The sequence below is a fragment of the Heterocephalus glaber genome, unplaced genomic scaffold (genome assembly GCF_053883595.1).
Source record: "Heterocephalus glaber isolate CG9 unplaced genomic scaffold, H.glaber_assembly_v1.0 deba00001752, whole genome shotgun sequence".
NCBI classification, from domain to species: domain Eukaryota; kingdom Metazoa; phylum Chordata; class Mammalia; order Rodentia; family Bathyergidae; genus Heterocephalus; species Heterocephalus glaber.
The window spans coordinates 23,953-36,388 of record NW_028258452.1 but is presented as its reverse complement, the minus strand read 5'-3'; positions in this window follow the sequence as shown (position 1 = coordinate 36,388).

Here is a 12,436-nt window from a genome sequence, read left to right as displayed (position 1 = left end):
AAGTATAAGAGAAATGGAAGGAAATAAGGGAAGGAGCGAAGGAGGGAGGGGAAGAAAGGAAAACTGTGAAGTATAAGGAAAAGCAAAGGCACCAAAGAGCCAGGCAAAAGAGCAGGTGAGCGAGAAGACAGTCTTGGGTGGACAGTGCCCTCACAGGGTGTGGCTGAGCACGTACACACAGGCGTGCCTACCTGGTCAGTCCAGCTGCAGGAAAAGGGAGAGCGGCTTGTCCTGCTCCACTTAAAGGATCTGAGATAGAATCAACACAACAACTGTAGCATGATGTCTCTCCCCTATGAGGAGGAAACAGATGCTCAGAGTGATTAAACACCCTGTGCAAGGTTGAACAGTCTTCTGGGGTGAGAACTGGGGAAATTTGCTCTTGGCCTTGGAAGGGAGTGTGGACAGGGACAAGTGCTGGCCTTGGGTGCGTGGTGCTGCCACCTCTGGGAGGTCCCTGTTCTTTGCAGGGTTTTAGCAACCGAGACAAAAGTGTCCTTGATGAGGGGGAGTGAAATGAAAGCTCACATGTATTGCTGGTGGCAATAGATAAATAACACTTTAGGAAGGCAATTAGGCACCATGGATCATGAAATGTCTTGAAATTTTATTTTGAATATTTTAAGGAGATAGACACCTGGAGACATTAATCAGAAAATAAATTGGAAGAAACAAAACCATCAAGAACCTCCAAATCTCCAAAAAAGGAAAGCTAAGTAAACTAGAGTGCATCCAGTTGGTGGAATAGTATGCAGTCATTACAAATAAAGTCTATAACGATGAGGTAAAGTGGCAAATGCTTCATATAATGTTAAATAAAAGCTTAAGTAAGATTAAATTTTTATCTATGATCTATGACATATGAGCTATACAAGATTAATTATATCTACATAAAATGGAAAATAGTATGATTAAAGCAAAGTTTAAGAGGAAATGTAAAATGTAAATAATGATTCAATCTAATTGACTTTGTCAAATATCTATTGAGCTGCAAGACATGAACCAGACTTGGCTGAGGACTCAGGACAGAGATGCACTGTCAGAGAATCACTGACATGCTGTATGATGAGTCATAGGATGTGAGAAATCCACGGGTTTTCCAAGTGCACGGGAGGACAGCCAAACTCAGATTTGGTGGAGAAAGGGACAGGCAGAGAAGGCTTTAGAGTGGAAGTAGTATCTAACTGCTGAAGCAGAGAGGAAGAAAATGGAAAAATAGATAACACAGACCAGGAAACAGAGTTAAAAACAGAGAAAGACTAAACCAAGAAAGGTGGAGAGAGTTCCAAGTGGGTGAACTTGAGAAGGTGCTGCTTGGGTGAAGAAGTGAAGGAAATTCCATTTGGCACCTTCACTGGGACAAGGGCTCAGAAGGAGAGGAAGCTGAAGAGACAGCACGGCCAACCCTGGCAAGTACAGCAGAGTGGGCAGTGATGGCAACAGGAAGCCTTGAAAGAGGTTTAAGATCTGCCTTCCAGAACTATCTCTCCAGCCCTGTGACCACGTTAGCAGCAGCATGGGGGCAGGTTTACAAGCTGTTTGATAATTCGGGGGAAAGAGAAGGATGGATTTGTTTCTGGGGAAAGAGATTTTGGGTAATTTTCCTGTCTTCATATGTCTCCAGTGTTTGCAATCTTTATGTAACAAGCATCTGTTATTTTCATAATCAGAAAAAATAACCTACTTTATGGAAGATGAGCTTCGTAGAGTTCTGCCTGAGAGTCCCTCTGAGCCTCTGGGACTAAGTGCTAAGCCAGGCCCTCTGTGTCTGTGCAAAAATACACACCCACACGCTGACCTACAGTGCCAGAGAGCCACCCACAGGCCCCGAACCAAGAAGATGCATTTCCCATGGGCCAGGAACTTAAGGCAGACTTGGCAGAAGTAACAGTGATGGGGAAGGGAGAGAGATGGTTGATGTCTCCTACATTCATTCATCAATATCAAATACCTGCTATGGGCTGAGCACTGTCCTAGTCACTTAGGATACAGAAGTAGCCAAAATGACAAAGCCCCAGTACACATTTTGGAGCACAACACAGGTCATCTGCAAATAATAATCCAGGTGCGTTCCCCATTCAATGTGGAGGAGCCGCATGCCACACTGCTGTTTACTGAAGAGAGTAACTGGGAAACTATTTGCTGACTAACATCCATGTTAACTATGGCACCCGTTCACAGAGACCTGGGGATGCCACAGTGCTTGAGTCTGGGCTGGGTGGCACTGTTTCCTATAACAGGGCCATCAATATCCATTTCATATGTATGCATGTGTGCTTGTTTACAAATGTAACTCAAGCTTCCTAAAATTCCTATTTTATTAATGTGTTCTCCCAACCAGATAAGGAGGGACCTCAGAAATGTTTTTTCCCCGCCCGTCCGCACATCCAGGTGCATCGCATGCATTCACAACAGATTTCTTATGTTCTTGCCTCCCAGCCTCATCAGGGATGTTGCCACACTACGTAACTGTTCCATGAGAATTCCACTTCCCTGCCTGGGGAGCAGTTTATAGAGATCCCAGAACTGCGGGAATTGAGGTAGCAAACTCTTCCATGGGGAAAATAGAGCCAATTCAGATAAAGTAGTCAGGATTCTAGAAGCACTGCTGTAGAAGTGATTGACATTGTCAGGGTTCATGCCAAGTAGCATTTCTTCACCTGAGCCCTGAAGCAGCATTGGTTGTGGGTCTTTGTCTTAGAGAGTTCCTTGTGAAAACAAAAACAGACCCTTGGGCTTTGGTCTGGACAGTGTTCTCACTGAGCCTAGAAAGATTCCACAGCCTCTTGACACCTCCTCCACATCTTTCTATTAGCTCCAGGGCCCTACTACAAATCTTCCCTGGGGCTAAGCAACTCCACCATGGCCCTTTGAGATCACCAGTGGCCCAGACACACCTTATTTCAACTTGGGGCAGGTCGGGTGGAGGAAAAGGACTTCAAAAAGGTGGATTAGAAGAGTATTAAGATGGCAAAGCCCACTCCACATCTTTAGGTAAGAAGGAATTAACAGAAAAGATAGCAGGCCAGACATAGTAGCATGCTCCGCAGAACACCATGAGTCAGGATGCATGACCAGGAGGTACATCCCTTCATTCCCACCCCCTTGCTTCAGAGCCTACTACCTCTCTTGCATGCCCTTTATTCTAGAATCCCTGCTATGGAGGACAGGCCTCAGAAAATTGAGAAGGAGAGGCAGAAGAGAGATTGCCCAGATACTTTCAGACAGCACCTGCTCAGTTCCAGGACAGTTCAGCAACCTACTGGCAGCTTCCATGCCTATGATTGAAGTTAGTTATTTGCACAAATACACCCAAATTATCCCTACCCCCAAAATCTCCCCTGAAGCTACCACTCCGAGACAGAACATTCATCTCCAAGGCCAACTCAGATTTTGCTTCCTCCATGAAGCCCTTCCAGAGCACCTATCCCCAAATCCAAACTCCTTATCATCTTTTTCTCCTTCCTAGAGTCTACAAGACTCAATTTTTGCCACCCTTCTTTACCCTGTGGTGTGGTGATTTGTGTACCAGTGTCCTGTGCCAGAGGCTAAACTCTCTGATGACAGGTGCCAGACTTCATCTCAGGAGCTGCTCTTAGCAGGCAATTGCTAAACTGAGTAATTTCTCAGGAAACCCCTTATAAAGGTAAACACAGCAAAAATGGTTGAGGATTTTCTGGTTCTATCTTTTCTCAGAGTGGCTGCTGGCATGAAACATGGTCATTGTCAGGATGTTTCCCAAAAAAGGGTAATGGCACTCAGGGTTGATACCTAGCCAGTGCAAATTTCTCACATAAAGGTCACAACCACATATTCTGAAGATCCAGATTCTCTGGCCTCCCCTTACATTCTCAACTGCCTTTGAAAATCCTGCTCCCTTTCCTCCATCAGGCAGATCCAGAGTCTGCCTTTGAAGGCCAGATTAGTCACCTCCTGTGTGGCATCCCTCTGGCCCCTCCTCACAGCAGAACAAACCCCCCAGCACTCTGCATGTTCTCTCACACTGCACTGACTCGACTCTATGCTGAAATTGGTTTTTGTTTCCATCCCCCCAACCTATGCAAGCTTACATTTCACTCATCTTGGCAGATCTGGCAAAGCACATTGCCTGGCAGAAGCAGGAGCTCAGCAAATATTTCTTGAATGAATGAACAGGCACCACCCTTGCAAATGGGATCTAAGAAAAGGAAGGAAATCCCCTGAGGCGCTAGAAATTAAAGTTTTTATTACTTTGTTATACACAGGTTCATGTCTTGCTTTTTAATTTAAAAATAAAAAGGGCTAAAATTGAGCACTTGCTGGGATGCTGAGTGTTTTACATGCATTATTGTGCTAAAATCCAAAACCTCCATCTGAGGAAGAGATTACTACCTTGTTTTACAGTTGAATAAACAGAAACTGAGAAAGGTTAAGAAATGTGCCCAGATTCACGTATGTGGTAAGTAGGAGTCTGTTTGGTTTGAAAATCTGCTCTCTCCACTACCTCAGTTTCCATATGTGAAGTATAGTCTCAGCAGTTTGCTATATTATTAACCTGTTTTTAATGATTTTCTTGCATAAGGGAGAACCTTCTACACATGATATAGGAACTGTTATTTTGTAGATGCACAGACAGGCACACTCACATTGCTGGGAGTATGTTCAAAATCCCTGACTCCTCCCCAAATGCCGTGAACCAGACTCTACCTCTCAACAAGACCTTTAGTGGAGTGTGTTCCTCAAGGTTTAAGAAGCACTGAGTTAGACTAGGACTCACGAACCATAGCTCACAAGCTAAACCCAGGCCACTACATCTTTTTATGGATCAAAAGCTAAGAATGGTTTTTATATTTTTAAGCTGTTATAATTTTTTTTAAAAAAGAGAATACTATTTGGTGACATATGAAATTCACATTTTTGTCCATAAATAAAGTTTTATTGAAACGTGTTCATTTGTTTATATACTATCTGTGATGGTAGACTTGAGTAGTTATGATAGATTGTATGGCCCACAGAAATATTTACTATCTGCTCCTCTATACAAAAATGTTGCCATCGCCTTCCTAACTCTGTCTGTGGTAATAATGGAATCGCGGCCCAGAAGGCCAAGGAGATGAGCCTCTCCAGCCGCAGTACCACCACCCAAGAGCACTGTGGAGATGAGCTGCATAGGCACCAGCACCACCACCCCCAGCTGTTCCGAGCCATTACCTGGATCCACACTGCAGAGTTGCAGGGGTCATAAAAGACATTGTTCTGAGCTTGAGAAGATAGAGTAGAAGTAAACCACAGAAAGAGGGCCTCTCTGAGGCCCCTTGATGAAAATTAAAGCCTACCAGAAAAGTGAAAAAAATCTCTGCAATAAAGGCACACCAGACCACCTTAGTTGGGGGAGCAGCGGTGTGGACCAGAGCAGTACGGCTGCAAGCAGATCCCAGCCAGGGTTTCACCCTGACCCCAGAGGCTGGGGCACACCAGCCCAAGCCAAGGGCCTGCCTGGAAAAGAGCTGCACAGGCACACAAGCAATAGCCAGAGGTTCGCCCCAATACCATCAGTTAGTGCATGAGACCTTAGCCAGGAACTTGCTCACACAACAGGAAGTAGGGTGCACGACTCCCAGCCAAAGGCCCTCCCAGACAAAAGCTACATAGGTGCCCCAGCCAGTGGCACACATAGATATCATCCCAAGTGTGCACAGACCACAGCCAGAAGCCCATGCAGACAACAGGTCAGCTCAGGGATCCAGAACCACCTTTCTGAACCCAGGAATTAGTGTACTGGTGAGTAGCAGAGAAAAGGCAGCTCTGTGACTTGCTGAGAATTGAAGACCACTCAGTGAGCAAAAAGTTGCCTCAACAAAGGCACAGCAGGCTGCATCTGTTGAAATGAGAAGGTGAACAAGTCTCAAAACTGACTTCCAGATCACCTAAGGCAACCCCAAAGGGAAATGAGATGAAACAATCTGATATTCAACCATCTGGACTCCCTGAACTAGCAACAAAAGAGGATCTGGAAAAAATGCAATCAGAAATAATTTCCCAGATAACAGCAGAGATTGTGCCCATAATGCAAGGCATGATTAATAAATCTAGACCAGACACAGATTTAAAAAAATAGAGGAGCTGAGGAACATGATGGAATCCCAACATATGAAACAAAGTGAATCCATAAAACAGATGCAAACAGATTTCTAGGAGATTAAAAACTCCATTGAAAGTTTATGCAGCAGAATGAGCCAATGTGAGGAGAGAATCTCAGATATAGATGATAACATTGCAATTAGTGACCAGGAAAAGAAAAATTTCTTTAAAATTGTAAGGGACCATGAAAAATCAATCCAGCAGCTACTAGATGATGCAAAGAAGAATAACATAAGACTTATCAGAGTCAATGAAGTAACAGTAGAGAGTGCAGAGGACATAAAAGAACTGTTCACAGAAGTGATGGCAGAAAAGTTGACCAAGCAGGGGAAAAGAACTTGACATACAGATAAGTGAGGCACATAGGACTCCAACTAGCCTTGATCAAAAAAATCTACACATAGACATATAATAGTTAAGATTCCAGAAACTCATCAGAAGAACAAAATTCTACAAGCAGTTAGAGAAAAGAAACAAACCACATACAAAGGAAAGCCCATCAGAATCACAGCAGACTTCTCAACACAAACCCTCAAGGCAAGAAGAGCTTGGAGTGCTGTATTTCAAGCCCTAAAGGAAAACAGCCTCCAACCCAGATTGATGTATCCTGCAAAACTATCTTTCAAAATTGATGGAGAAATAAGATACTTTCATGACAAAGAGCACCTTAGGAACTTCATGAATACCAAAGCAGCACTCCAAAAAGTTTTAGACAATATCCTAGGAAAAGACAATGCAGATCACAACCCCAGGAAGCCCAGCAGAATGAATCCATTGGGCACAACAAGAAATTTTAATGCAAAGGGAGAGAATCCAACAAAAAGGAAAAGTCATGACAATGATAAGTCAATATGCATCAGTTATAACCATCAAGGTTAATGGTCTCAATTCACCAATCAAAAGAAATAGACTGGGAGAATGGGTTGAGAAACAAGATCCAACAATATGTTGCATACAAGAAACACACTTCATTTAAAAAGAAACTCATAGACTGAAAGTTAAGGGTGGAAAACAATGCTCCATGGGTCAGGAACCCCAAAAAAGCAGGAGTAGCTAGCCTCTTTGCAGATCAAGTGGATTTCAAACAAAAATCTGAAGCACTTCTGGTCCCAAGAATTTCAGATAAGGGATAGTCAACTTGTATGTACAAATCTATTGTGAACATGTTTTCATTTCTCTTAAGTAAAGACTTAAGAACGGAACTGTTGGTTCTTAACAGTAACACAAGAAATTTCTATATTGTTTTCCAAAATGGATTTATCATTTTACATTCACATTAGCAATATTAGAAAGTTTTAACTGGTTCACACCTAAGCTGACATTTGTTCTTTTAAAACTTTTAACTTAATCTCCCTAATGAATATATAATACAATTTGCTATTGTACTGATCAGTATTTTTCTGATTCTAGTGTTGCACACCTTTCCTTGTGCTGTACTGGCTATTTATCGTCTTCTTGTGTCTGCTTTTTAATTGAGTTGTCTATTAATGAGCTGTAAGAGTGCTTTATATATTCTGATCATAGGTTACATGTATTTTATTTTATTTTTGGTACCGGGGATCGAACTCAGGTCCTTGCACTTGCAAGGCAGGGGGCAGAAACACTGATCTAAATCCCTGGCCCTGTTATATGTATTTTAAATATGTTCTGCTTAAGGACTACTTTTCATTTTCTTGACAATGTCTTTTAAAGTTCTAAATTTTGATGGAATCTCATTTATCAATTTTTTTCTTTTGTGCATCATGTTTTTTGTATCCTAGAAAATTCTTGCCTACCCTAAATTCATGAACATTTTCCCTTATAATTTCTTCTTAAAGTTTTATAGTTTTAGTCTTTCATATTTAGTTTCATAGATCCTTTCAAGTTATTTTTACATATGGAAATAAAGAATTGAGGTTAATTTTTTATATACAGATACCAAGTGTTTGAGTACCATTTGTTGAAAACATTATCTTTTCCTCTGCTCTTGAGTTGAGTTTATGTTCTATAAAATGTTAATGTTAAATAATCTTTCAAAAATCAGTGGACCACAGGTACAAGCACCCAATGATAAATGTAAACATATTGTATACCTAAAATGTACCGATAAAAGAATTTAACCCCCCCAAAAAATCAGTGGACCATATATGTGTGGTTCTATTTCTAGATTCTCTGTTTTATTCCATTGATCTATATGTCTTTCCTTATTCCAACATTGCCTTGACTACTGAAGCTTTAGAAGTCTTAAAATTAGATACTAAATGTCTTCCAACACTGTTATTTTTTTTCTTTTTACTTTTCTAGGTCCTTTGTATTCCTACATAACTTTTAAATTTCAATATCCAATTTTTCATTTATAGCAAGTACACATAGACCTGAAGTTTTATATATACCTTTTGTTTTCTAATCCTGCTAAATTCAAGTACAAGTTCTAGGGGCTCCCAGAGATTTCTTAGTATTTTCTCTGTAGTTGATCATTTCATCTACATTTAAAGATTCTACTTCTACCTTGCCAATCCTATGCTATTTGTTTATTTATTTATTTGGTACTGGGGATCAAACTCAGGACCTTGCGCTTGCAAGGCAGGCACTGGAAGCACTGAGCTAAATCCCCAGCCCCTATTCATTTATTTTTATTGCCAGACTATTTTGGTTTGGGCCTATATTTCAAAGTTTAATGCACAGATGAAGAGTAAGCATATCGCCCCTGTTCCCCACCTTAGGGAGAAAGCATTGTATGTTTTCCATTCATATAAAGTGTTTTTGTTGGAAGAATGGAGTACATGTCTTTTGTCTGTTGAGAAGGTTCTGTTCTACTTCTTGTCTCCTGATAGCTTTTACCACGAGCAGTTGTAGAATTTAGTCCAATACTTTTCCTGCAACTACTCTCAGGATCATATGACTTTTTCCTTTCATTTGTTAAAATGATGACTTACAGAGGTGGACCTTCCAATACTGAACCAACACTGCCATCCCTTTAATAAAACCACTTTCTACACACTGCCAGATCTGATTTCTAATAGTTTGTTTTGTTAAACAAATTTTTATCTATGTTCATACTTTTCTATTATCTTTATCCGGTTTTATTATTAGCACAATGTTGATTTCCTAAAATGAGGGAAGAAGTGTCCCTTCTTTTTTCTGCTTTAAATTTTTGATATAATTTATCAGTTAAAATATATATGAGCCTGTTGTTGTCATATAGGTAGGTTTTCAAGCTAGGAATATACTTTCTTTAATAGGTGCTATTCAAATTTTATATTTCTTCTAGAGTCAGTTTCATTGTCTTCAAAGGTAATTCATAGAAGTTGTCAAATTTATTTCAAAATGGATTTTTGTAATATGCTTTCTATATCCTTTTAAATTCTGCAAAATCTGTGCTAATGTCCTCTAAATCTTGATACTGTAATTTTTAAAAAATGTATAATTGATATTGTGTAATAGGAAGAAAAGGTCTAAGGAAGTAGGGGAAGTGGGAGAGGTAGGGGAAAGGAAAGAAGGGAATAGAAAAAATATGAGAAAAGGAAAAAAATGGAAACAAAGTCTTTGTAAATAGGGAAGGGTGGAGGGGGTGAAGGGAGGGCAGGGGAATGGGGAAAAATAAGAATCAAGATGCATCATGTAAAGGTACAAGATCCCAATGATGAATGTAACTGTATTGTATACCTAAAGTGTACCAATAAACTTAATGAAAAAAAAGAAAGTATTAAAAAAATAATGGAATTGTGGAAAGAAGCAACAGCATTGGGAGGAACTGAGGGAGAAGAGCAACCCCAGGAGACCCTGCACACAGCCATAGGGGATCCATCGAGCAGAAGTCCAAATGGCAGGGGGAATGTGGGCAAGTAGGTGGTGCAGCAAGGGGTAGAAGAGAAAGCACCATCCAGAGAAAACACGCACATACCGCTTGAGCATGCAGCAGGTGAGTGCGGAAGGCTGCCCAGGCCAAGTGGCCCAGGGTTCTTCTCACCTGGAGCACCGCTGGATTTGTTTTAAGACTACTACAAGTTGAAGGGTCAAGTAGTGTTCCTGTAGTTGGATTGGCAGACCTTCTCAAAGGTTTCCACACAGTGAAGGTAGAAAGGTGTTCCAGTCCCAAAGACGAAATCCTAACCTTGATGTGCGGAGGGATGAAGTTAATCAGCTTTCTACCCCGTGACCTTGAGAAGGAAGCAGTAGCTGCCTGGGCTGAACTTGTTCCACAGGCAGTCGCCCAGCCCCACCCTGACAGTCTGATTCCCTGGGGATCTGTGTTTTAACAAGTATCCCAGGTGATTCCCCTGCTTTGTGAAACACTGCCCCCTTGAATGTAAGAATTCAGGCTTCTGCCAGGAGCTAGCACAGCTTGAGTAGGTCAGGCTTCCAAGTAATCATGTATCCAGGTGGAGGGTTTCTGGTTTCTGGTGGTGTGCAGGATTTCAGGAAGAGGTACCAGCATTAGAGAAGAGTTGATGGCCTCTATCTGCTAATACCAAGGGAGGAGGAGGTACAGAAATGCAGAAGCAGAAAGGCATTAGTGAAGAGCCTGGGACTGAAGCTAAGGGTCTGAACTCAAAGGATATCCCTCTGGAGCATATGACAGCCAAAGAAGAAAAATACCTTCTTCTCCCTAATGATGTGAGGATCTCGAGTGACACTTGATACATTAGGGTCCTCAAGACTCAGGGTCAATATAGACAGAGCTCATATGTATTTGCTGCTTTCAGAACCTTGTTAAATTTTATCCCACTCCCACCAACCCACAGTAAAAGTATCAAGAAGCATGAATACAAGGCATTGTCTCATGCATCAATAATTCAGTTTCCTTAAAAATGGTTAGATAGAAGGACAGGATAGGACAGTAGTGCTTGTTTTAATCTGCTTTAGAGCTGCTATGAAAAACCAGTTGTTTTGCTGTATTTCCTATTCATTTAAGGAAATCATGCTGGAGGCAACCTCATTTGAACCTCAGCAAGTGACATCTGCCCTGCTTTGGCTTCTCAATGAGAGGTTGATTCTGCTTTTGCATGCAGCACCTTACTGCATTGAGACAAAAAAAAAAACAAAAAACAAAACTTCCCAGGCTCTGTAAGCTATTATGCAAAGTTGCTATTAGAAATTAGTACACTTAAATAGATTCCCAGCCCGCCCAGAAATACAGGCCTGACCCTTAAGGTTAGTAAATCAGGGAGGCAGATCCAAGGAAGGGTGACACTCCCTGCCCAGTTATTTTCAAACCCCAGAGGCTGCTTCGGCATATAATATCACTCATGTGACTTCTCCGCACAAGGACCTTTTGTGCCCTAACCCAGCCTCCACATTCATCCCTCCCCGTCTCACCAGCACTCGCGCTGCTCCACCCACTGTAAACTTGCCAACTCTTTAAGGATGTGGACACTGAGTAAATAAGCACTCAAAAATGCAATTTGCTTTTGTGGAACCAGGGTTCAGGAGTTGCAATTCTGTTCTTTCAGGTTTAAAATTTCACTGCAATGGGAGAAGAAACTGTATTGCAAAGCTGCTTAGGAATTTCCATCACTAGAAAGAGTATTATGTTACTTTGGAATAAAAGATGCCTAATTTATATTATAGTTTTCATGTAAGAATATCAATATTAATCTAGAACAACCTTGCTGGGATTCTAAATGCTAGATTTATAAATAAATTTATGACTGAAACCTTATATTAAAACCTTTAAATAAATTCCAGCAATAATGAGTGACCATCAACTCTTCTACAAAATAGGAACTAACTAATGGTATTTTGCTTCAAAGAATCTGGCCTATAAAACATATCATTAAATATTCATCTATTTTAAAAGCTGCAAATGTCAGTGAAAGAACAAAGCTGCCAAATGCTAGGAGCATTTCATTAAATAAACAGCCTCAAACACTGAAGAGAGTTTGATGAAGTTGGGGTGTCACAAATTTTACCTACTGGTGATAGCTACCAATAGTATCCTTGCGGTTAGCAAAATAACAAATGAGCAGAAAAATATGGTGACCTGAATTTCCATTCCTCATTTTCTACATTTCTATTAGCTGGGTTGTATTATAAATAAAACCTTTATATGACTAAATAGAAATCAACTTCAGCAGGAAATTGTGATGTCAGTACTATGGTGAATTTTATTAGCACAACCAGGCTAGGAGTATACTCTGCACATACATTTCATATGGGCTATTTTAGCAATACCTTTTTATCTTCTCTGCTAAGTGTTCCGGATCTGGATGCTTTTGGCTGCAAGTAACAAAGCATCCAATTAACAGTGGCAAATTATAGTGTTCAGGTTTTCTATTGTCATATAACAAACCACGCCAAAACTTAGCAGCTTGAAATAGTTTATTTTTCTCATGAA